The 25082-nt window shown below is 42.2% G+C and overlaps 1 long non-coding RNA gene across 1 annotated transcript in view; it reads right to left on the bottom strand.

Moving 5' to 3' along the window:
* LOC112443504 (uncharacterized) overlaps positions 1–25082 on the bottom strand; it is a 730208-nt gene that overhangs the window by 56050 nt on the left and 649076 nt on the right. The gene's annotated exons all lie outside the window — the stretch shown is intronic.

The raw sequence follows: 25082 nt of genomic DNA, 5'->3' as shown, positions 1-25082 counted from the left end.
TCTTCATAATTGAAGTTGAGACCTAATCATCTCAGACACTTTCTCAGAGAGTTATCTATCCAAAATAGCAAGAATGCGAGAAAGAAGAGAAAAATTAAAAAGCAACACAAGCTTCAATAAACAGCAGTCTAGGTCAATGTAGTAAAATGATAAACATACCCCCAAAACTTAACCAAAGGAGAAGTAAATAAAGATAACTACTATACAGCATTTGTCTATATTTTCAAACAAATAGGTGGGCCATGCAGATGATAAGATTAAGATTTGGGGTTACCAAAGCTCAACAGGAAGGAATGGCCTCATAGATCAACTTGTAGTAACTTGGGTTTCAGAGCACAAAATAATCTCCCTTTGCAGTGATACTGGTCCTTAGAACTCAGGATTAGACGGTAAAATCCAAAGTGAATTTCAAGAAACCACTGTGCATCTAAGTGTAACTCCTTTTCAACTTTGATTAATAAAACCCACATCTAATCCACCTTTGAAGAATTGATGCTTTTGAACTGTGGTGTTGGAGAAGACTCTTGAGAGTCCCTTGGACTGCAAGGAGATCCAACCAGTCCATTCTGAAGGAGATCAGCCCTGGGATGTCTTTGGAAGGAATGATGCTGAAGCTGAAACTCCAGTACTTTGGCCACCTCATGCGAAGAGTTGACTCATTGGAAAAGACTCTGATGCTGGGATGGATTGGGGGCAGAAGGAGAAGGGGACGACAGAGGATGAGGTGGCTGGATGGCATCACTGACTTGACGGATGTGAGTCTGAGTGAACTCCGGTAATTGTTGATGGACACGGAGGCCTGGCGTGCTGCAGTTCATGGGGTCGCAAAGAATTGGACACGACTGAGTGACTGAACTGAACTGAACTGGACCTCTTCCTGCCACCGCTTAGCTCTCTCGGCCCAGGTAAGGTATGTGCAAAGAATAGAAAACTCATTTCATTATCAGCTGAAAAAAACTAATCTACCCCCCAGGTTTTCCTATCCCTCAAACACCCTTCAAATTTTGCCATTTTGCAAACCTCCACTCATTCTGGACTAAGGATTAGGGGTGTAGGTTCCCATCATTGTTTCATGGACATCTGTGTTTTTGCTCCCTAGAGTTCTTTAAAATCAACTTCAGGCAAAGTTTTCTATGTACCCACTTGGGTCTGTTTAGATTGTTTTCCTCTCTTTTTCTGGAATCAGGACCAGACAACTCAGAATTCTACACTTAAGTGTTTCCCCCGCTCTTGGGATTGCCATCTTTTTGTTTCCAGAGTCAGGCTTATTACCATATTTTAACTTTTTGAAATCTGTCTTTCCTAAGTCTCATGTGGCCACCAGGCTACACCAGGCTTCTGCCCCAGACTCCAGAGCCCAGATGACACTGGTGTTTTCCCCTAAGCTTTCTTTTGACCAGGTCCTCCTTGCTGGTCCGAATCATCAGGTTCAAGAAGCGCTTATCTTCTCTTCACCACCCCCTTGGGTGTGAAGGCAGTGGTTCAGCATTCAGTCAACAAATGATTTGAGCACCTACTGTGTATCAGACACTGTTGTATATTCTTAGGGAAACAGCATTTAGACAGGAAGTCACACCCCTTGCCCTCAAAAAGCTTGCATTCAAGAGGATTATCAAGCATTTCTTGGATGCTTCTCTTTGACCCTGAGCTTCCCTGGTGGCTCAGACGGTAAAGAATCCACCTTCAATGAGAGAGATCTGAATTCGATCTCTGGGTTGGGAAGATCCCCTGGAGGAGGGCATGGAAACCCACTCCAGTATCCTTGCCTGGACAATCCCATGGACAGAAGAGCCTGGCAAGCTACAGTCCATGGGGTCGCAAAGAGTCAGATACGACTGAACAACTAAGCATAGCACAGCACAGCACTTTGACCCGGAGGTGATCTTGTTAGAAGAGACACTACAGTAAGATTCGCTGTAGAAATACACAAATTTAGAGCTGGCCTTTCCCTAGTGAGCTTTTTCTCTTCCTCCACTGAGTTTCTTCTCTTTCTCCACAGCCTCCTCACTTCCACTTAGAAAGTCAGACCATGCCAATTCTTTATTCTGCTTGCTGTTCCTTTGTGTTTGTTACCCTGTGGGCTCCAAGAGCACACGGAGAGCCAAGGAGGAAGACCCCCAGCTATGTACACATGTGGTTCCATAGCTGAGAAACTGCATTTGCCTGTCAACTGCAGAGATCTATTTAGGACAAGAAAAGGAAATCCCAGGGAATGATTATTCTAACTTTGAGTGAGCCAGGAAGCCATATCCACTATTAGAGTAATTGGCACATTACTGTTTACCTTCTTCAAACAAGCAGGGCTTTCCAGCAAGTTCTGCACTGGCTACTGAGCAGGACAATGACAGAGTCCATCACAGTGACTGGTACCCCTCCAGTGAACATTTACTACCAGAGAAACTGGTCAGGCAAACCGTACTGGCCCTTGAGCCAAGGGAGGCGGGCTGCCTTTGCTATTGCCTGGACATTTCGTGCATAAATTCATCAGGTACTTGGTATGTGCTTAGAATTGTGTTAACTGATTTTTACTCATCCCACTTAATCTTAAAAACAGCTCTGTGTGGGAGAGATTAATATTATCCTCATTTTCAAGAGTAAAAATGAGAATGATTCCCCTACCATTGATAAGTAGCAAAGCTGGGACTGGAGGGCTTCCCAAGTGGTGCTAGTGCTAGAAAAGCTGCCTGCCAAGGCAGGAGACATAAGAGAAATGGGTTCAATCCCTGGATTGGGAAGATCCCCTGGAGAAGGGCAATCCACTCCAGTATTCTTGCCTGGGGAATCCCATGGACAGAGGAGCCTGGAGGGCTACAGTCCATAGAGGGTCACAACCAGTCAGACATGACTGAAGTGACTTAGCACACACTGACACAAAGCTGGGAGTAGAAGCCAGATCTCACTGACTCCGGACCCAAGACTACAAAACATTCTATCGTAATGCCCAGAACATGCTGTCCTGTTCTCCCTGAAACACCAATTGCAATCACCATAAATAAAATAATAAATCTCTAACTACAATAAGATTTTACAAGATAAGTATTTGTATGAAATATACACTATAATAATTACTATAAGGATAGATTCTTAAAACAGTATTTATAGTAATTAAGAATGTTATAGAAAAATGCCCATACAGCTATTTTCAATACAAGTCTAACTATATCAATACACATTCATATGCCAAGGTAAATTGAACAAAATATACAAAATGAACTAGGCAAATATGAATGATTATTTTTTACTCAATTTGTTTTTCCTGTACTTGTTGTTTCCTTTGCAGTGCACACACTACATTTATAAATCAGTGGGAAATGCTAATTTTAAAACCATCCTGTGGATTTCTGCTAAGATGGCAAGCTAGCACAGCATGTCCTGGCTTCATACTTAAAATCATCTCTGGATGTAAATTCTACAGCACCTCTTCTGGACTCTGCACTGATGTTAGAATTTCCTGGGACTTTTGAAAAATACTGATTTGCAGCCTCTACCCCAGGCTGATTAAAACAGAAATTTTGGAGGAAGACTTAGTTTTAGAATAGATGTAGTTTTTAAATCTCCCCACACATAGTTTTAAGAAAACTGTGGATATGAGGGATAAGGACTTGAAAGGATACTAGGAATTCTGAATGATGAACTGTCCCCACCCACCACATCACTCACCTCCCATGGTCCCCTAGCATGGATTACTGAACAGAAAAGCCAATACCCCAATGGGCCAGAGTGAGGGCCCAGAAATGGAGTTGTGCGTATGGATCTTTCTCACAGACAAAATTTTACAAAAGCAGTACACTCACCCATATTATACACAATCAATTCCAGAGTGATTAAGGATAAAAATGTCAAAATTTTTTTTAAAGGCCCATAGAAAAAAATATAGAGGAGTATATTTCTGTCCTTGGGTGTAGAAAATATTTTCTTACAGAAGACAGAAAGAAGGATCAGCGTGAAAGGAACAATTCCTTTTGACTATATTAAAATTGAGTACTGTTCATTAAAAAACACTTTAAAGCAAGTTCAAGCAATCTACTATCTATAAGAAGGTATTCACAATACATATACCAACAAAGGATTAATATTATAAGTATATATTAGGAATACATCTACATATACACAAGGTATATACGAGAAATATATTCATTGAAAAGACCGATGCTGAAGCTCCAATTCTTTGGCCACCTGATGTGCAAAGCCAACTCATTTGAAAAGACCCTGATGCTGAGAAAGACTGAGGGCAGAAGGAGAATGGGGTGACAGAGGATGTCATGGTTGGATGGCACTACTGACTCAATGGACATGAGTTTGAGCAAGCTCTGGGAGATGGTAAAGGACAGGGAAGCCTGATATGACGTAGTCCATGGGGTTGCAAAGAGTCGACATGACTGAGCAACTGAACAGCAACAACAATCATATAAAGGTCCTAAACTTCACTATGACTGGATTAAATGAAAAAGATACCTGTTGATGAACTAGTCACTGCAACAAGAGGGTGGGGTTAAGCGTAGGTCCTAACCATCCCTCCATAAATTAGAGTAGCTAGTTTTGTCAAGTCATATCTGACTCTTTGTGACCCCATGGACTGTGACCTACCAGGCTTCTCTATGAGATTTCTCAGACAAGAATCCTGGAGGGGGTTGCCATTTCCTTCACCCAGAGATCTTCCCACCCCAGGGATCGACCTTGCATCCCTTGCATCGGCAGGCAGATTCTTTACCACTGAGATGCCAGGGAAGCCCTCGACTACAGTAAGGAACCTACACATGAACCTTCAAGTTCTGAATTTTGAAAGATATGAATGTGCTGACTGTTGTACTGTACTACTCTACTGTTCAGGGAACTATAATGGTAGGAAACATAATCTTTATTTTTTATGTTTGTCTGTTTTTTAATGCATTATTTATGTGAAAAGTATTATACACCTATTACAGTATGGTGATATATAGCCAAACGTGTTAGCTGGATACTTAGGCTAACTTAACTGGACTTATGAACAAATTGGACTTTAGAATGAACTTCTGGAATGAAACTCATTCACATGTAGGAGACATGCTGTGTGTGACTCTGTGGCTGTGTATGTGTGTGTGCAGATGCACGTGCACTCAGTCGTGTTTGACTCTCTGCGACCCCATGGACTGTAGCCTGCCAGGCTCCTCTGTACCTGGGATTTCCCAAGCAAGAACACTGGAGTGGGGTGCCATTTCCTACTCTAGGAGATCTTCCTGACCCAGGGATCAAACCCAGGTCTCTTACATCTGCTGCATTGGCAGGCAGATTTTTTATCACTAGCACCACCTGGGAAGCCCCATCTCAGGGAAATTGAGATGGTTGATTCTATTAAATAGTAATCCTGAGCAAGTCATTTAACTCTGATATTACTGGCCTCCTGCTCCTTCCTTCTTGAACAGAAGAAATCTTGACGATAGGTCAGAATAACACTCAGGTTTCATACCTGGGTGAGGTCATGTGTATATTTCCAGAGGGAACTTGACAGAGCTATGTATAAATCTAGCATTAAGAGTTCTTAATGCTACTCATGCCGGTGAGGAAGCCACAGTTAGAACCAGACATGGAACAACTGACTGTTTCAAAATTGGGAAAGGTGTACGACAAGGCTGTATATTGTCATCCTGCTTATTTAACTTATATGCAAAGTACATCATAAGAAATGCCAGGCTGGATGAAGCACAAGCTGGAATCAAGATTGCCAGGAGAAATATCAATAACCTCATATATGCAGAGGATACTTCCCTAATGGTAGAAAGTAAAGGGGAACTAAACAGCCTCTTGATGAGGGTGAAAGAGAAGAGTGAAAAAAACTGGCTTAAAACTCAACATTCAAAAAACTAAGATCATGGCATCTGGTCCCATCACTTCAAGGCAAATAGAAACAGTGACAGGTTTTATTTTCTTGGGCTCCAAAATCACTGCAGAAGGTGACTGCAGCCATGAAATTAAAAGACGCTTGCTCCTTGGGAAAAAAGCTATGAAAAACCTGGACAACATTTTAAAAAGCAGAGAGATCACTTTGCTGACAAAGGTCTGTACACTTCAAGTTATGGTTTTTCCACTAGTCACGTACGGATGTGAGAGTTGGACAATAAAGAATGCTGAATGCTGAAGAATGGATACTTTTGAACTGTGGTGCTAGGGAAGACTCTTGAGACAGCAAGGAGATCAAACCCATCAGTTCTAAAGGAAATCAGTCCTGGATATTAATTGGAAAGACTGATGCTGAAGCTGAAACTCTAATACTTTGGCTACCTGATGCAAAGAGCTTACTCACTGGAAAAGACCCTGATGGTAGGAAAGATTGAAGGCAGGAGGAGAAGGGGGCAACAGAAGATGAGTGGTTGGATGACACCACTGACTCAATGGACATGAGTTTGAGCAGGCTCTGGGAGATGGTGAAGGACAGGGAAGCCTGGAGTGCTACAGTCCATGGGGTCGCAAACAGTCAGATACGACTTAGCAACTAAACAACAACTCATGTTACCACTCACCTGTATGTTTTCTCCATACAAAAACCCTCATTTTGATTTAAAAATGCCTTGTATGACTTATTGGGATACATACATCTTCCTTGAACAAAATGTTCTGGGCCAAAGTGTCTGACTTTCAAACATTTGGAATGAGGTTATTACTGACTTCTTACCGTGGAAGTGAAAAACTTAGCTTAAAGCTCAACATTCGGAAAACAAAGATCATGGCATCTGGTCCCATCACTTCATGGGAAATAGATGGGGAAACAGTGGAAACAGTGTCAGACTTTATTTTTGGGGGCTCCAAAATCACTACAGATGGTGACTGCAGCCATGAAATTAAAAGACGCTTACTCCTTGGAAGGAAAGTTATGACCAACCTAGATAGCATATTCAAAAGCAGAGACTACTTTGCCAACAAAAGTCCGTCTAGTCAAGGCTATGGCTTTTCCTGTGGTCATGCATGGATGTGCAAGTTGGACTGTGAAGAAGGCTGAGCGCCGAAGAATTGATGCTTTTGAACTGTGGTGTTGGAGAAGACTCTTGAGAGTCCCTTGGACTGCAAGGAGATCCAACCAGTCCATTCTGAAGGAGATCTACCCTGGGATTTCTTTGGAAAGAATGATGCTAAAGCTGAAACTCCAGTACTTTGGCCACCTCATGTGAAGAGTTGACTCATTGGAAAAGACTCTGATGCTGGGAGGGATTGGGGGCAGGAGAAGAAGGGGACAACAGAGGATGAGATGGCTGGATGGCATCACTGACTTGATGGACGAGAGTCTGAGTGAGCTCCGGGAGTTGGTGATGGACAGGGAGGCCTGGCGTGCTGTGATTCATGGGGTCGCAAAGAGTCAGACACAACTGAGAGACTGAACTGAACTGACTTCTAGAATTACACACAGTTCATTTCCTCATTCTCTTTGGAAAGAAACTAAAAAGTGAGAAAGACAAATGATATGTAAACAAGAATTCCCCTCAATTGTCATATATGGAGTAGAATGCCACACTCGTTGCCAGCTCATCAGTAGTGCAGAGGTAGCAGTGTAAATATTAATTTAGCAAGTCTGCTGCTTTTCATTTTATGAGACAACCAGCACAATTATACTAATGATGGCAATTGACACTCAAGAAGACCTGACAGTCGAGTTGAACATTGTCTACAACAGATCCACTGGCCCCCCCCATAGGACTGCACTTTCCTTTTTTAGTGGTATGCCATAATCTATCCTCCATGATTCTGCTTTTAGGGGAACAAATGTGCACAGTCTATCTCAAGTCAAATTATAAGAAGGAATACATAATATAAGTTCTCAGCCACTGCTACTGCTACTGCTAAGTCACCAGTCGTGTCCAACTCTGTGCGACCCCGTAGACGGCAGCCCACCAGGCTCCCCCGTCCCTGGGATTCTCCAGGCAAGAGTACTGGAGTGGCTTGCCATTGCCCTCTCAGCCACTACCACCTGATATTGTTTGGTTGGTTTTTTAAGAATACTAGCTGTCTAACTACAATCAACCCCTCCAGGAAGGCTAGCTAAAGGCAGATTGGAGGGCTCACTTGCAGCATCTCTGATATGCTGGAATGGAACCTGAGAATCTGTAAGTCCAGCTGATCCTGCTCTGGAAGAACCACACTTTGAGCACAGGGCTTTAGAAGGACTATGGAAACAGGTGGGCCAGGAACACAGGAAAACCACACCCATCTCTAAACTCAGTTGTTCCCACACCCAGACAAGTCCAAGTGTGGCAAAGAAGCCAAATCTGACTCCATGTTGAAAACTCTTTGAGTTGCTTTTCATTGCTTTTGTTATTATAATCATGCAGAATGGCTTGCCTCAAAGGACCTGCCACTCTGCCTGACTGTAAACTAAAGTGCCTTTGCTCAGCTCAAAGAGAGATAATCTGACCCCGCCCACCTGTGAACAGAAGAGATTAACATACTCCTTCCAAAGGCTGGTGAGGTGATGTTTTTCAAGATTGAAGACCCTTTCACTTTGCTTCCCCACTGCCTCTTCCTCTCTATTCTGCCTTTTGACTTTAATTCCTCCTTGTTTCTTTCTCTCTGACTCCACAAGAGAAACTGGCATCCAGACCATGACAAGATGGTTACTCTGAGACATTAGTCTGCCATCTTCTCAGTCAGGTGGCTTTCCGAATAAAGCTGTTTTCCTTGCCTCAACACCTTGCCTCTTGGATTCACTGGCCTGTAGTGTGACAAGCAGAGTGAGCTTGGACTTGGTAACAGAAGTCTGTATGTCTGTAGGGAGCTTGGCAGAGCTTCACATCACTCTCTCTCAAAGATTCCTTAATACTCACTAGCACAGGATTCTATATTTCATTGTTGGAAATGGCACATGGGACATGATCCTAGCTCTCAAGTGGTAATAGAGTTATATGATGAAGCAAAATCTAAGTGGATGATTTTATGAAGTAGTAAATGGGAGGTCACTGTATAATGTTTCCAGTTGTGTATGCTTCAAAATATCATACTAAAAAAGTAATACCCAATCTCATTTCCAATGTTTGAGTCCTATCTAGCATGACCCCAAAACTCTTTGACCTTAAATGTATTACACTTTTCCCCAAAATGTTTTAAGGGACTACATAAATAACATATGCCTGACACACATTTAAAAATATTTTAAGCCCTGGGATGGTAAGGGTTGGGGACTGAGCTGTCAATGGGTCCATGTGCCCATGTGTGTACGTGTGTGCAAGTGAGATGTATGGGAGAAAATGGACGAGGAGCTGTGTCACTGATGGACTGTCCACATGAAAGAGGTGGAAGACAGAAAAAAGTTTAAAATACTCAACAAACTGGATGAAACAGGACTGCATTTGGCTACAACCAACAGAAAACTCAACATATATAGATTTATTTTGTAAGAAACCAAATTATTTAGGTAAACAGTTGAGGTCTGTTGCAGTTGGTCAAAAATGATGTTAAGAACCAGAGTTCTTTTCCTTTTCCTGCTTTGCATTCCTGATGTGTGTAACTTTAATCCACATAGTCACAAAATGGCTACTGCATCTCTGGACAATACACATACTCTCTAAGCAGTAAAAACAGAAAAACTATAAAGATTTTGAGATTTGCCTTTTATTCAGTAAGTTAAACTTTTCTCCAAGAGTCCTTACAATCTCTTGGCCAGAAACATACCACTTAGCCCCCTCTGAAACGTGGCCTCTTCCAACATACAGAATAGAGAACAGGAGTAAGTGGGAATGCATTTTGACTGAGAAAACAGTATCTGTCAAGCTTATGTCCTGGGAAATGTTATATAAACTCTCCCTACTTCTAGCAACGTCTCATAAAATAGTGGTGACAACTATTAAGGACACAAAATCACTACAGCCAATAAGACAAACGTAGGAATTTCCCAGGCAAGAATACTAGAGTAAGTTGCCATTCCCTTCTCCAGGGGATGTTCCTGACCCAGGTATTTAACCTGGGTCTCCTGCATTGCAGGCAGATTCTTTACCTTCTGAACCACCAGGGAAGCCCAGAAAATCTTCAAATAACATCAAATTCTGAAAAACCTACCCCAAACGTTGAGATTTAGGGTAAGGAGCGACTTGTGTGTCGATTTGGATGGGGGACTGCCTCACTGAGAATTCCATAGAGCAGAGGATCCAGGTGGGCGGCATTCCACAAATCTGTTTGGAAGCTTCCTTAACTGTGTGCCACCCTGAGAGCTGTTTAACTAAAACTCACCGTGGGAAATACCAGGGCTGGCGAGGACCACTCAGATCCATTTTGCATAGCTCATTAGGCTGTTTCAGAAGCCTGCTTGCTCTCTGGGTAGCAGCAACTGTCCGCATATTCGCTCTCATTCCGGGCTGTGTTTGAAGGCAAATTATCTACTCAGCCAAACTCCTTTGCTTGCACATGAGGAATCACACTGAGAAGCTCCATATCAGGCTGCAGTTTCAGTGCCAAGCGGTCTTGGAACAGAACCGAGCCCGGATCTAATTCCTCCCCTCCCTGCTTTAGTCCACTCTCGTCTGCCATATACCAAAATGAAGTGCATTTCCAACTTGTGGACGTATGTTGTTTCCTTCCAAACTGGAGGCAGAACTCACCCCAGATACAATAAAGGAAGTGTATTTTCAACCCCATCAAATCAGTAGTGAATGGGAGGTATCAGATATCAGATTGAAACCTTTTAAAAGCCTTTGCCCAGGTTACCTACTGATTGAAAAGTTTTTTTTCAGTTTCTTTTGCTGACTTGTGTTCCCTCTTCCCACTTAATTACCTTACTAGACTAGACATCCTGACATGCCTTCAAAATCAAAACAGAAGCCATACAGTCATTTCAATAGTTCAGCCCACTCAGCACACTACTGGCATATTGTAAAAAATACAAAGGTATCCTAACACTGATGTTTACTCATCAGCAAGTTCAATTCCCAGGCTTATAGTCATTCATCCATCACCTCCAAGCACCTGCCCCATTCTGGGAAGACTCTGAACACACAGAGTGACTCTTGCTGTGTAGTGATGACAGGGAAAGTAAAAGCGTCACACCCCTGGCAGCCCAATCTGTGTGTTGATTACTATGGAATTCCTCTCTCAAGTCCCTTCCAAACTTCTAAATGGGAGGAAAAGCTAGATACATTTCCCAGATGCCCTTGCAACTATGACTTTGGATCTAAATTAGTTTTCACTCTCCAAAGGCACACACAGGGGATTTTGACAAGGAAATGCAGTGAATAATAAAAAATATTTTATTCATCCAGAAGGCAGCAAGAAAGGAGAGGAAAAAATAAAATGGTAGGACAAACACAAAACAACTAGTCAGATGGTGGCTTTATACCTCAGTGGGCACTTTTGTTGAATATAAATGAGCTAAATATGCCAATTAAAACACAGGGACTGTCAGACTTCTTTTTTTAAAAGAAAAACTAAGTTGCTTACAAGAGATATTCCTTAAATTCAAGGCACAGAAAGGTTGCTGACTAAGGGAGAGACTTTTTGGTAGTCCAGTGGTTAAGAGTCTGCCTTGCAATGCAGGAGACATAGGTTCAATCCCTGTTTGGGGAACTAAGATCCACTTGCCATGGAGCAACTAAGCCCATGTGACACAACTAGAGAGAAGCCCAAGAGCTGCAATGAAAGATCCTGCACGCCACAGTGAAGATCCTGTGTGCCTCCACTAAGACCCAATGCAGCTAAAATAAAAATAAATAGTTTTTAAAAAGTCATCAATGGATATACGGTTAAAAACAAAAAAGAAGAAGAAGAAAGAAAAAAGGGAAAAAAAGTCTAATAGACTGGGCTGAATGGTGGCTCCAAAGATGTCAGGTCCCCATCTCTGGGATCTGAACTGTTACCTTATGTGGAAAAACAGTTTTTGCAGATGTAGGTGAATTAAGGATCTTTGGATACAGAGATTATCCTGGATTATCTAAGTGAGACCTAAAGGCCATCACATGTATACTTGTAAGAGGGACACTGAGGAGTGTTTGATACACAGACTAGGAGAAAGCTCCTAGTTTGATACACAGACTAGGAGAAAGCTGTGTGATCAGGAGGCAGGACCTGGAGTGATACAGCCACGAGCCAAGGATGCTGGCAGCCACCAGGATCTGGAAGGGATTCTCCTCCTAAAGCCTCTTGGGGGAGTTCAACCCTGCTGACACCTTGATTCAGCCAGGGGTTTCAGACTTCTGGGATCCACAGCAGTGAGACAATAAATTTAGGTCTCCCACATTCCAGGCAGACGCTTTAACCTCTGAGCCACCAGGGAAGCCTTTTAAGAAACTACATTTGTGTTAATGTTTTACAGATGCTCTAAGAAACAAATGCAAGTGAAGAATGGCCAACCAAAAGAAAACTAGTGTGACTCTAGTTTGCCAGAGTTACAATCTCTAGTATTGTCTCTTGCCGTAGAGGGGGCACTGCATAACAATAAAGGGAAAATAAAATTGAGAGCCATATTTCTGCTTTGCTTGCCTTTTCTCCTGGAAAAGTAAGGTCTGGGAATCATCAAGCTTTCTTGAGATCTCCTGCAGGCTCTGTGAGCATGAATGCTGTCAGTAATTAATTAAACAACGTGAAAGCATAATCACCAAATAGCCACAGAGCAGAACACCAGCAGGATACCAAGGCACTGAGATACATTAGCCAGTGTGGTCTTAATGCTATGACCCACCAGGGAAGAAAAGGAATATAGACACACACATCTTTAAGGGACAATGCTTCAAATCGCCTAAGTCTGGATCCTTCCATGGAATAAGGCAAAGTGCCCACTAAATTTCTTTTCCACCAAATATCCACCATCCACCACAGGCCTTTCTTAAAGACACACAATGAACAGCTCCCTTGACATACGCTGTTGGAGTCTGTTTGGGGCAATCTAACAAACATACTAGTGACCAGGCTGCTTATCAACAAATGGAATTGCTCACAGTTCTGGAGGCTCTGAGCCTAAGATCAAAGTGCTGGCAGATATGGTATCTGGTGGGGACCCATTTCCCAATTCATAGATGGCTGCTATTTGCTGTGCTAGACAAGGGAGAACTCTGGAGTCTCCTTTATAAGAGCATTAATCTCATTCATAAGGACTCTACCCTCATCACCTGATCCCCTCCCAAAGGACCCATCTCTAAACACGGTCATACTGAGGGTGAGGATTTAACATATGGATTTGTGGGGGGAAACACATGTTCAATGTGTGACAGACTTTATTTTCTTGGGGTCCAAAATCACTGTGGATGGCAACTATAGCCATGAAATTAAAAGACACTTGCTCCTTGGAAGGAAAGCTATGATAAACCTAGACAGCATATTGAAAGCAGAAATATCACTTTTCAGACAAAGGCCCATATAGTCAAAGTGATGCTTTTGCCAGTAGTCATGCACACATGTGAGAGTTGGACCATAAAGAAGGCTGAGCACTGAAGGATTGATGCTTTTGAACTGTGGTGCTGGAAAAGACTCTTGAGAGTCCCTTGGACTGCAAGAATATCCAACCAGTCCATCCTAAAGGAAATCAGTCCTGAATAGTCATTGGAAGGACTGAGGCTGAAGCTGAAGGTCCATTACTTTGGCCACCTGATGTGAAGAGCCAACTCACTGGAAAAGACCCTGATGCTGGGAACGATTGAGGGGGGCAGGAGGAGAAGGGGGCAACAAAGGATGAGATGGTTGGATGGCATCATGGACTCAATGGACATGAGTGTGAGCAAATTCCAGGAGACAGTGAAGGACAGGGAAGCCCTGGTGTGCTGCAAGTCCATGGGGTCGCTAAGAGTCAGAGACATCTTACTGACTGAACAATAGCACACATTTAGTATACATATTTCCATGAAGAATGTGTGTTATCTTATTATGCCCTGAATCACATCCCAACCCCCATGAAGACACACAGGAAGCATCAACACATACTTGTTAAGTGAATAATGCAAATCAGCATTAACAGTGGCCCCAGTCAAGTGGCTCTGTGGTCCACACTGAGCTCTTATGAGACCATTCACAGTGCAGTGCTCGTGAGAAAATATAGTCCGTCAGAACAAATGGTCATGTGGGACACTACCCAGGGCTTAGACCATGAGGGTAGAACCCTCAGGAATGAGATTGCTGCTGCTCTTCTTTAGCTGTTAAGCTGTGTCCAACTCTTTTGGGACCCCACGGACCGTAGCCCATTAGGCTCCTCTCTCCATGGGATTTCCAATGCAAGAATATTGGGGTGGGTTGTCGTTTCCTTCTCCAGCGGATCTTCCTGAACCAGGAATAGAACTTACAGCTCCTGCATAGCAGGCCAATTCTCCACCTACCTCTGGGCCACCAGGGAACCCCTCGGAATAAGATGACAGGGTTCCCTCACCTCTGCCACCCTGTGAGCTTGCAGACAAAGTGGCTTCCTATGAATCAGGAAGCTGGTCCTCATCAGAACCAAATCTGCCAGCACTTTGATCTTAGACTTCCCAGGCTCCAGAACCCTGAGAAATAAATGCTTGCTATTTATAAGCCACTCAGTCTTCCAGCACTCATAGCAGTACAAATGGACTTAGACACTTGATAAGCCTGTTATGTGAGGAGAGAGAACCTGTAGACAGGATCTGTTGGGAGACAAGATAAGACACAGCTAGATAGTTCTACATGAGAGAGAAAGAGGATGAGCCAGAATAGGGAAGAAAAGAATGCTAAGCAAATCGGTGGAGTACTGGGCTCTCAGCAGTGGAAGTGACTGAGGAACAGTTAAAAACAGAAATAGGTAAAACTGAACTTTAAGTATATTTTTTTTCTTTTTTTTTAAATTTTATTTTATTTTTAAACTTTACATAATTGTATTAGTTTTGCCAAATATCAAAATGAATCCATCACAGGTATACATGTGCTCCCCATCCTGAACCCTCCTCCCTCCTCCCTCCCCATACCATCCCTCTGGGTCGTCCCAGTGCACTAGCCCCAAGCATCCAGTATTGTGCATTGAACCTGGACTGGCATCTCATTTCATACATGATATTTTACATGTTTCAATCCCATTCTCCCAAATCTTCCCACCCTCTCCCTCTCCCACAGAGTCCATAAGACTGTTCTATACATCAGTGTCTCTTTTGCTGTCTCGTACACAGGGTTATTGTTACCATCTTTCTAAATTCCATATATATGCATTAGTATACTGTATTGGTGTTTTTCCTTCTGGCTAACTTCACTCTGTATAATAGGCTCCAGTTTCATCCACCTCATTAGAACTGATTCAAATGTATTCTTTTTAAAATGCTGCGGTATAAATATCTTCATCATTACCAATCTTAAGTCATTTATGATTATAAAAGTCTAGTAAGAGAACTGTCTGGAACCAGAGGAATACATGTATACAAATTCAAGGAGAACATTACATTTCCACAGGTGGAGGAACAGCTCCCAACATCTGAACTGGCAGGAAGATCTTAGTTGTGATACAAGTCACATTGGTAAGTGACCTTCTGAACTGAAATCTTATCATGTTGTCTACCATTTAGCCTAGTCCTTTCCTTTGGACCCACAGGAAGCCAGAATATGCCCTCTGACCTGTGGCCACCAACAGATGGCCTTCTCTCGCCAGGTAAAGCTGGCCTCTCTCACTAGAGACTCAGCTTTGTCTGTGACACTGAACTTCCTGTCCAGCAGACAAACTACATATTTCAATTTATTTAATGGAAATAAAAACAAAAATAAACAAATAGGACCTAATTAAACTTAAAAGCTTTTGCACAACAAAGGAAACCATAAGCAAGGTGAAAAGGCAGCCCTCAGAATGGGAGAAAACAATAGCAACAAAACAACTGACAAATAATTAATCTCAAAAATATATAAGCAGCTCATGCAGCTCTATACCAGAAAAATGAACAGTCCAATCAAAAAAGGCAAAAGACCTAAACAGACACTTCTCCAAAGACGACATAAGGATGGCTAATAAATACATGAAAAGATACTCAACATCACTCAACACTAGAGAAATGAAAATCAAAACCACAATGAGGTATCATCTCACACGGGTCAGAATGGCCATACTCAAAAAGTCTACAAGCAATAAATGCTAGAGAGGGTGTGGAGAAAAGTACACTATTGGTAGGAATGCAAACTGGTACAGTCCCTATGGAGAACAGTGTGGAGATTCCTTAAAAAACTGGAAATCTGGGAATAGAAATGCCGTATGACCCAGCAATCCCACTGCTAGGCATACACCCCAAGGAAATCAGAACTGAAAGAGACACATGTACCCCAATGTTCACTACAGCACTCTTTCCAATAGCTAGGACGTGGAACCAATCTAGGTGTCCATCAGCAGATGAATGGGTAAGGAAGTTGTGGCACATATACACAATGGAATATTATTCAGCTATAAAAAGGAACCCACTTGAGTCAGTTCTAATGAGATGGATGAACCTGGAGCCTATTACATAAAGTGAAATATGTCAGAAAGAGAAAGACAAATACTGTATATCAATGCATATATATGGAATTTAGAAAGATGGTATCTATGATTCTATATGCAGGGCAGCAAAGGAGACGCAGACAAAAAGAACAGACTTTTCGTGTTTGTTAGCCATCTGTGTGTCTTCTTTGGAGAAATGTCTGTTTAGCTCTTTGGCCCATTTTTTGATTGGGTCATTTATTTTTCTGGCATTGATCTGCATGAGCTGCTTATATATTTTTGAGATTAATTCTTTGTCAGTTGCTTCATCTGCTATTATTTTCTCCCATTCTGAAGGCTGTGTTTTCACCTTGCTTATAGTTTCCTTTGTTGTGCAAAAGCTTTTAAGTTTAATTCAGTCCCATTTGTTTATTTTTGCTTTTATTTCCATTACTCTGGGAGGTGGGTCATAGAGGATCCTACTGTGATTTATGTCAGAGAGTGCTTTGCCTATGTTTTCCTCTAGGTCTTTTATAGTTTCTGGTCTTACATTTATATCTTTAATCCATTTTGAGTTTATTTTTGTGTATGGTGTTAGAAAGTGTTCTAGTTTCATTCATTCTAGCCTGTTTTCCTCTAGGAGTTTTATAGTTTCTGGTCTTACCTTTAGATCTTTAAGTCATTTTGAGTTAATTTTTGTGTATGGTGTTAGAAAGTGTTGTAGTTTCATTCTTTTACAAGTGGTTGACTGGAGACACAGGGATAAAGAACAGATTTTTGGACTCTGTGGGAGAAGGCAAAAGTGGGATGATTTGAGAGAATAGCACTGAAATATGTATATTACCATATGTGAAACAGATCGCCAGTCCAGGTTCAATGCATGAGACAGGGCACTCAGGGCCAGTGCACTGGGATGACCCTGAGGGATGGGATGGGGAAGGAGGTGGGAGGGGGCTTCAGGATGGGGGACATATGTACACCCATGACTGATTCATGTCAATGTATGGCAAAAACCACTACAATATTGTAAAGTAATTAGCTTCCAATTAAAATAAATAAATTATTTTTTTTAAAAAAAAGAACAGATTTTGGGATGCAGTAGGAGAAGGCAAGGGTGGGATGATTTGAGAGAATAGTGCTGAAACATGTACATTACCATATGTAAAACAGATGACCAGTACAAGTTCAATGCATAAAGCAGGGTACCCAAAGCCGGTGTTCCGGGACAACCCAGAGGGATAAAGTGGGGAGAGAGGTGGAGGGGGCGGTCAGGATGGAGGGGACACATGTATGCTGCTGCTAAGTCACTTCAGTCGTGTCCGACTCCGTGTGACCCCACAGACGGCACCCCATCAAGCTCCGCCATCCCTGGGATTCTCCAGGCAAGAACACTGAAGTTGGTTGCCATTTCCTTCTCCAATGCATGAAAGTGAAAAGTGAAAGCTCCTCCATCCATGGGATTTTCCAGGCAAGAGTACTGGAGAGAGGTGCCATTGCCTTCTCTGGGACACATGTATCAGATCAGATCAGTCACTCAGTCATGTCTGACTCTTTGCGACCCCATGAATCGCAGCACGCCAAGCCTCTCTGTCCATCACCAACTCCCAGAGTTCACTTAGACTCACATCCATCGACTCAGTGATGCTATTCAGCCATCTCATCCTCTGTCGTCCCCTTTTCCTCCTGCCCCCAATCCCTCCCAGCATCAGAGTCTTTTCCAATGAGTCAAATCTTCGCATGAGGTGGCCAAAGTACTGGAGTTTCAGCTTTAGCATCATTCCTTCCAAAGACATCCCAGGGCTGATCTCCTTCAGAATGGACTGGTTGGATCTCCTTGCAGTCCAAGGGACTCTCAAGAGTCTTCTCCAACACCACAGTTCAAAAGCATCAATTCTTTGGCGCTCAGCCTTCTTCACAGTCAAACTCTCACATCCATACATGACCACAGGAAAAACCATAGCCTTGACTAGACGGACCTTTGTTGGCAAAGTAATGTCTCTGCTACTGAATATGCTATCTAGGTTGGTCATAACTTTCCTTCCAAGGAGTAAGCGTCTTTTAATTTCATGGCTACAGTCACCATCTGCAGTGATTTTGGAGCCCAGAAAAATAAAGTCTGACACTGTTTCCACTGTTTCCCCATCTATTTCCCATCAAGTGATGGGACCAGATGCCATGATCTTCGTTTTCTGAATGTTGAGCTTTAAGCCAACTTTTTCACTCTCCACTTTCATCAAGAGGTGTTTTAGTTCCTCTTCACTTTCTGCAATAAGGGTGGGGTCATCTGCATATCTGAGGTTATTGATATTTCTCCCACAATCTTGATTCCAGCTTGTGTTTCTTCCAGTCCAGCGTTTCTCATGATGTACTCTGCATATGAGTTAAATAAACAGGGTGACAATATACAGCCTTGACCAGTCTGTTGTTCCATGTCCAGTTCTAACTGTTGTTTCCTGACCTGCATACAAATGTCTCAAGAGGCAGATCAGGTGGTCTGGTATTCCCATCTCTTTCAGAATTTTCCACAGTTTATTGTGATCTACACAGTCAAAGGCTTTGGCATAGTCAATAAAGCAGAAATAGATGTTTTCCTGGAACTCTCTTGCTTTTTCCATGATCCAGCAGATGTTGGCAGTTTGATCTCTGGTTCCTCTGCCTTTTCTAAAACCAGCTTGAACATCAGGAAGTTCATGGTTCACATATTGCTGAAGCCTGGCTTGGAGAATTTTGAGCATTACTTTACTAGCGTGTGAGATGAGTGCAATTGTGCGGTAGTTTGACCATTCTTTGGCATTACCTTTCTTTGGGATTGGAATGAAAACGGACCTTTTCCAGTCCTCTGGCCACTGCTGAGTTTTCCAAATTTGCTGGCATATTGAGTGCAGCACTTTCACAGCATCATCTTTCAGGATTTGGAAAAGCTCAACTGGAATTCCATCACCTCCACTAGCTTTGTTCGTAGTGATGCTTTCTAAGGCCCACTTGACTTCACATTCCAGGATGTCTGGCTCTAGGTCAGGGATCACACCATTGTGATTATCTGGGTCGTGAAGATCTTTTTTGTACAGTTCTTCTGTGTATTCTTGCCATCTCTTCTTCATATCTTCTGCTTCTGTTAGATCCATACCATTTCTGTCCTTTATTGAGCCCATCTTTGCATGAAATGTTCCCTTGGTATCTTTAATTTTCTTGAAGAGATCTCTAGTCTTTCCCATTCTTTGCACTGATTGCTGAAGAAGGCTTTCTTATCTCTTCTTGCTATTCTTTGGAACTCTGCATTCGATGTTTATATCTTTCCTTTTCTCCTTTGCTTTCGCTTCTCTTCTTTTCACAGCTATTTGTAAGGCCTCCCCAGACAGCCATTTTGCTTTTTTGCATTTCTTTTCTATGGGAATGGTCTTGATCCCTGTCTCCTGTACAATGTCATGAACCTCATTCCATAGTTCATCAGGCAGTCTATCTATCAGATCTAGGCCCTTAAATCTATTTCTCACTTCCACTGTATAATCATAAGGGATTTGATTTGGTCATACCTGAATGGTCTAGTGGTTTTCCTTAATTTCTTCAATTTAAGTCTGAATTTGGCAATAAGGAGTTCATGGTCTGAGCCACAGTCAGCTCCTGGTCTTGTTTTTACTGACTGTATAGAGCTTCTCCATCTTTGGCTGCAAAGAATATAATCAATCTGATTTCGGTGTTGACCATCTGGTGATGTCTATGTATAGTCTTCTCTTGTGTTGTTGGAAGAGGGGACACATGTATACCTGTGGCCAATTCATGTTGACATATGGCAAAAACCATCACAATATTGTTAACATAATTATCCTCCAATAAAAATTAATTCATTAAAAAAAAAATAAAGCACAAAGAGAAAACAACATCCCAGAAGTAGCTGATCCATCCTGTGAGTACCAAGGATGCCTCAGATCATATTGACACATGTGCTGCCATGACACCAATGAATAAACATTACTGAACCAACAGCAAATTGAAAGCTCACACCATGGTTCAGTGTGCTACTTCTAACGGATGCTCCCCATCCTGTTCCCAGGATGTGGCACTTAATAGTTTTCTTTGGACCAAGTTTTGGACCAAGTTTTCTTTGGACTCAAGAAATTACAGTCACCCCTCCTAAATTTAGTCTTGCATTAGGCCAGTTATTCCAGGCAGTTGAAATTATTTTAGAATCTGATTCTTGTACCTTTTAAATAATTCTCTCAAAATTTATCTCAATTTGTGATTCATGAACTCTATCCAAGAGCCTGTGACACACACATAAAGAACATCTCTGCAAGTTAAACAGTGAATCTTGGGTACAATGATCCACCCAACCTCAACATTTGCCTCTCGGTTCCTGTTGCTCTGAACTGGCCTTGCGGACTTGCATGCCCAGGAGGCTCTGGAAACCCACTGTGTGTGCAAGCCTTGAACTTGATGAGCAGCTGTGAAGGGGTATAAAGTACACAACATTCCCTAGTGATTGGCACAGTGCCTTGCACGGAGCAAACACTCCAACAGCCTGCAAAGTGGTGCTCCACATAGTCCTCTATTTCTTGCCTCCAGGGAAATTAGCAGAACTGATACATAAATCAAGTTGAACATGATCTCCACTTCACAATAACTCAATGTGCAAGGAGACAAAACAAGCCTGATTATTGCCAAGCTTTCTTTCTTCTGCTTATTCAAAAAGCTTGCAAATGTCACCCAATTTGTTTCTAGCCAGCCAGAACTTTCACTCAGGTTTCTGCCATCATCAGATTGAACATTTTAGAGTTTGTGATGTGGAGCCGCAAAAGAAAATGACAAAATTGGAAAGGCAGAGGGGTGGGGACAGGAAACATCAGGCCAATGTGCAGGAAAGGAAATGATGGGAGCTGAGAGAGAAAGGAAAAGACAGTTCTGGGCTGTAAGGGGAATGAATGGAAATTCTAAGAAATAGCGCAATGGACTATTTCCCTCTTGCTTAGTAAGTCAGAATCACAGGTGAAATTTTTCAATTATTTTGGAATAGTCCTTTGGTCTTTGGTCCATGCTTCTTTGACCATGGCAGAACTCAACCTGAACCACATGCATCTCTAACTTTTATATATCTGCCCTTTATAGAATGCCTCCATTTCAATTCATCTTCTGGTGGAAGAAAAGTGTTCACACCTTTGCTTTTACTCTTTTTTTTTTTTAATTTTGCCAAGAATACTGCTGAAGGAAACATGAGAAATGGACTTGTGGTTCAATAGTTACAGTGTCTGAAGTTTATTTAAAAAAAGTGAAGATCAAATAGGCTATTGCCTTCCTGGTGTAACTGTATTTTAAAGTGATCCAAAAAGCTCCATACCCTCAAAAAGTTTCCTCAATGTCTACTCATCTAACCTCTTATTCCCACATTTTGAAAAACAATAGATATCTAAAATTCTATAATATATAAGCCCATATATGGTACCTCAGTGGTAAAGAATCTGCCTGCCAATGCAGAAGACTTGGGTTCAATCCCTGGATCAGGAAGATCCCCCTGGAGAGGGAAATGGCAACTCACTCAGTATTCTTGCCTGAGAAATCCCATGGACAGAGGAGCCTGATGGACTACAGACCTTGGAATCGCAAAGAGTTGGATACGACTTAGCAACTAATAGCAACATATTTATATATTATATATTACATATATATAATGTATATATAATACACAATAATATGTATATGTATAATGTATATATAATGTGTGTGTGTATGTATATATATATATATATATATATATATATATATAAAATGTGTATATATACACATGGGATTAAGGTATTATCTCCTAAAATAATCTTATTAGGGAAAATAGCATTTCCTGGCATCTACTACACTTCAGATACTTCACGTGCATTCTTTAATTTCTTGCCCATGACATGGGGTTTATTTCCACACTATAACAACCGGTACAGGTTGAATCATATCCCCCAAAAGGCTGTGTTGAAATCTTCACTCTCACCACTTCAGTGGGATCTTATTTGGAAAGAGGGTCACTGCAGATGTGATTAGTTAAAACAAGGTTGTACTAGGGTAGGATGGGCAGCCCCTTCATCCAACAGGACTGCTGTTGCCCTTACAATAAGACAGACACAAAAGGAGAAGATAGACATGTGATGAGGAAATAGGAGTCTGGAGCCATCCATCTCCAAGCCAAGAAACACCAGAGGCTGGAAGAGGCAGAGAAAACTCTCCCTTTAGGTTTCAGAAGAAGCCTGGTCCTGCTGACATCTTGGTTTTGGACTTCCAGCCCCCAGAATAAAGAGAGAGGACAAATTTCTGTTGCCCAGAAGAACACCCATTTTGGGGTTCTTTGTTATAGCAGCCATAGGAAGCTAATACAACATCCAAAAATCAGGTTCTAAAGCCCTATGGAACTGGGGTCTCCATCCCAGCTCTGTAATTACTTATGTAAATTACTTGGGGTGTAGTAAACCTCAAATTTCCTCATCTATAAGAGACAGATAATGCTGTCTACTACCACACAGTTTTGGGGTTGTTTTTTTTTTTAATAAAATGGTAATCTTTGTGCCCTGCTCACTGTAAATTATTGCATTTAATAAACGGCATCCTCTTCTAGGATCATCCTCACAATTGACTTTTCTTCCTCTTTATGAATGAAGAAATTGCAGGTAAAAACCATGCCCAGCAGCAGAGCGGGAGTTCAACATGAGGTCTGCCTGCCTCCAGACAGTATGTGGGACTCCAGAAGAGCTGTGAGGAGAGACATTAACATTCGCTCAGGAATCTAGGCATGTACTGAGGAGCTGGATGGTGAGAGGTAAAATCTTTGAGATAAGGCAAGAGGAAAAATGAATTTATAATTCAATATACGGGGTGAAGTCCGGGTGGGAGCCTCTAACAGGCAGTCAGAAATGCTAGGATCACAAGTTTGTCTTCCCCGCTCTGGCCGGCCTCGTCCCCTCACGCTGGTCCCCACTGCTACCATCCCGTTCATGTTAACGATATCACTTCTTTCTAAAAACCCTGTTTCATCCTTTCGACATGATCAAGTTCCTGGAAGCTACCCAACTCCACAAAGGCCTCCTATTCCTTAAGAAATCCAGCATATTTCCTTTCATCCAGGCGTGCTTCGTCCCCACCTATGGCAGCACCCCAGGCAGTATGCGACAGACTCTCGGGGCCAAGCAGAGTCTGCAAAGCCAGCCACGCTCTCCTAGTCTGCAGGCATCTTGGCTTCACACACAAATACAGCACTGGTCCCTGAGCCAGGAGCACCCATAACACTCGGGCAACGATCAAAGTTGGATAGTATCTAAAACTCTTAAAAAGCTAGCTGATAGAGCTTCATGAATATCATCCCACAGATTGTTTTAAAACCAGAAGAGATTAAAAGGATAAGAGACAAAAGTCAGGGACATCAGTTTGTTACAATAAATACTGAAGAAGTGGTGCTAGTGGTAAAGAACATGCCTGCCAATGTAGGAGACGAGATGCAGGTTTGATCCCTGGATCAGGAAGATCCCCTGGAAGAGGGCATGGTAATCCACTTCAGTATTCTTGCCTGGAGAATCCCATGGACAGAGGAGCCTGGTGGGTTATATTCTGTTGGGTCACAAATAGCTGGGCATGACTGAAGCAACTTGGCACGTACACACTGTCTGGTCCAACTCCCACATGATATATATTTTCCATATAGGCAATGGGACACTCAGACAAAACCTAATTCCAGCTCTGCCACTAGTAAGCGGTGTGTCCCTGAACCCAGGCTGTACACAACTAGTGAGTGACGAACCACTCCTAAGACTCAGTCTGATTCTTCTCCCCACTCTGTTCATTCCCATTTTTCCAAAGGATTGCACCCAAAAGTCAACAAATGCAGAAAAATTGGAAACTGCATCAGTGAGCATGGGATTCACAGGTTCTTGGTCTCTGTCCTCCTTGATCCCAGATTAGCCAGTGAGATTTGCTATCTACCTGGGAATAGGCCTTCCTCTCATGAATACCTCACCCCTTTAACTGTGCTGTTTGCAAAGCTAGACACACAAAATTTTAAACTATTGAACAGTTTAATCTCTCCCTTTTATGCCATAAATACCAGTGAATGCAATTTCTAAGACAAACATTTAAATGTTACATTTCTATGTGGAATCTAGAAAAATGGCTTAGGTGGACTTATTTGCAAAGCAGAAATAGAGACAAATACCAGAGAACAAATATAAGGTCACCAAGGAGGGAAGGAGTGGTGGTAGGCATGAATTGGGAGATTGGGATTGACACAAATACACTGCTATGTATAAGATAGATAACTAATGAGAACATTAAAAGACGCTTACTCCTTGGAAGGAAAGTTATGACCAACCTAGACAGCATATTAAAAAGCAGACACATTATTTTGCCAACAAAGGTCTGTCTCATCAAGGCTATGGTTTTTCCAGTAGTTATGTATGGATGTGAGAGTTGGACTGTGAAGAAAGCTAAGCACAGAAGAATTGATGCTTTTGAACTGTGGTGTTGGAGAAGACTCTTGAGAGTCTCTTGGACTGCAAGGAGATCCAACAAGTCCATCCTAAAGGAGATCAGTCCTGAATGTTCATTGAAAGGACTGATGTTGAAGCTGAAGCTCCAATACTTTGGCCATCTGATGTGAAGAACTGACTTATTTGAAAAGACCCTGTTGCTGGGAAAGATTGAGGGCAGGAGGAGAAGGGGACAACAGAGGATGAGATGGTTGGATGGCATCACCGACTCAATGGACATGGCTTTGAGTAAACTCCAGGAGTTGGTTATGGAC

This window comes from Bos taurus, chromosome 22, assembly GCF_002263795.3.
Source record: "Bos taurus isolate L1 Dominette 01449 registration number 42190680 breed Hereford chromosome 22, ARS-UCD2.0, whole genome shotgun sequence".
In the NCBI taxonomy this organism is placed as follows: Eukaryota; Metazoa; Chordata; class Mammalia; order Artiodactyla; family Bovidae; genus Bos; species Bos taurus.
The sequence above is the reverse complement of the archived record's forward strand: the minus strand, read 5'-3'. Positions and strand labels throughout refer to the sequence as shown.